Source organism: Pteropus vampyrus, unplaced genomic scaffold (genome assembly GCF_000151845.1).
Source record: "Pteropus vampyrus isolate Shadow unplaced genomic scaffold, Pvam_2.0 Scaffold343, whole genome shotgun sequence".
Taxonomy (NCBI): Eukaryota; Metazoa; Chordata; class Mammalia; order Chiroptera; family Pteropodidae; genus Pteropus; species Pteropus vampyrus.
In genome coordinates, this window is record NW_011889124.1 from 821,479 (window position 1) to 823,467 (window position 1,989).

Genomic DNA, 1,989 nt, shown 5'->3' on the forward strand with positions numbered 1-1,989 from the left:
AGAACACGTGTGGTAGAGGGGCTGGAGCGGAAGCCTGATGGGAGAGGGGGCAGGGGAGGAGGGCAGGGGAGGAGTCAGAGACAGCGCGAATGCATTTTGCAGCAGCAGGTGGCAGAGACGGGGTGAAGGGTCTGTGGAATCGAAAGAGTTTTTAAGATATGGGAACTTGTGGTCAATTCAGTAGAAGGGAAGAATGAGGCAGGGGTGGGAATTGCTTAGTGCAGGGATCCCCAACCCCCAGGCCGAGGACCGGTTTGGGTTTATGGCCTGTTAGGAACCGGGCCGCACAGCAGGAGGGGGGAGGCAGACTGCGAGCAAAGCGTCATCCCTGTGTCATCTGTGTCTGCAGCCGCTCCCCAGCGCCAGCATCACCGCCTCGGCTCCACCTCAGAGCCTCAGGCACCAGATTCTCATAGGAGTGCGGGTCCCCGGTGCCACAAAGGTTGGGGACGCTGGTTTAGAGCAGTGTCCTTGAGTAGGCGGTGGGGGCGGGGATGATACCCAGCGTACCGGGACTGGCCTTGACAGGCGTGTGGTTTCCGTGTAAGGAGGGAGGACGGCAGGGCGGCAGGTGTGGGAAGCTGTGGAAGTTCGGTGATCAGGAGTAAGCTCGTCTGCCGAGAAAGGAGAGGGGAGGTGACGCTGGAGCTTGAGAGATGAGGCGAGGTGAGAGACCGGACCGGTCGTCTGGGCGAGTGGCTGGCGTTGAGGGAAGTGGTGGCATTACCGGGCAGCACCGGAGGGCCCCTGAGGCTGGCGAGGGCTGGTCCCTGGGTTTGCAGCCCGCAGAAGCCGGTGCTAGAGGTGGGGTCTTGCCAGGTGCCTGCCATGAAGGGAGCCGAGAGTGTGTGCAAGGGTGAGATTATGACCATGGCCCGTGGACATTAAGCCGTGGAAGTGAAACTCGAGACGGATGAGGGACGTTGAAACGTGTAGGGTCAGCGGATCGCAGGTGTTGGTGAGTGAAGGACGATCGGACCCCACGGTGCCAAAAGGCCGTGAGCTGGGAAGATGGGAGGTGGGCTCGCTGGGCGGGGAGCTTGGTGGTGTTGCCATGGCCGGGCTTAGAGTTGGCCGTGGGTGGGAGGAGAGCAGGGTCAGGTAACAGAGGCCGGAGGCCATTGTTCTAAGTGGACGGGCGAGAACGGGGAACAGTCCTGGGTCAGAGGGGACGGAGCTGCACTCACTCCTGGACCCTTGGACTGATTTGCTAGAGGGTCGTGGACTGTGAGGGCTTAGACCCTCCTCCAGGGGGCTTTGCCCAGTGAGTCGGGTGGTGCCCTTCCCTACAAGCTGCCAGGACATCAGAAGTAACTTAGATGCGCTGAGTGACGGGACGTCTGGGGCCACGGGTGCTGTTTTCAGATTTAAAAAATTACTTTTTTCCTATAGGCTGATTTATTTCTTTAAGGTCCTGTGGAGTTAGTTTTCAGCCTTGGACCCCTGACAGCCTTGGCCTGTGGAGCTGGCCTGTCCTAACCGGGCCCAGCCCAGACTGGTAGCGGTCTTCTCACGTCTGCCTGGTGGGCTTCTCAGCTTCGTGCTGATGGAGTGATTTGTTCGCTTCACTGAACACTTTCGAGCTGATATCTTAAACTAAGTGTTTTTCTTGTAGAAATTACAGAGAAGTATAAAGGGAAAAAATGAACATTCTTATAATTCTACCCCCTAAAATGTTAACATTTTAATGTACGTCCAGAATCTAGTTTTTTCCCTTGTGCACATTTGTATAGAATTTTTCTCACAGAACGAGGGTCGTGTGGCATAGACTCTGTCTTTTCGCTCTCTGCGGTGTTCCGAGCACTTACTCATATGGCCAAAGGCCATCCCATGGCATGGAGAGGCCACACGCGATGGGTGTATAGATTGTTTCTATGTTGCCACCTTTCGGACATTGTGACCAACGCTGTTGCGAACATTCTGTGCACAGGTGTTGCTCGTTTTCTTGAGTAAACATCTCTGTTGCTCGTTTTCTTGAGTAAACATCTC

General features: G+C 55.9%; 1 protein-coding gene across 1 annotated transcript in view; it reads left to right on the plus strand.

Annotated features, from left to right (window-relative positions):
• Nucleotides 1-949: 949 nt before the first annotated feature.
• CUNH7orf50 (chromosome unknown C7orf50 homolog) overlaps nucleotides 950-1,989 on the plus strand; it is an 85,690-nt gene continuing 84,650 nt past the window's right edge. Inside the window, exon 1 of the mRNA XM_011378532.2 lies at nucleotides 950-958. The gene's annotated coding sequence lies outside the window, so the exon portion shown is untranslated. The remainder of the gene's footprint in view (nucleotides 959-1,989) is intronic.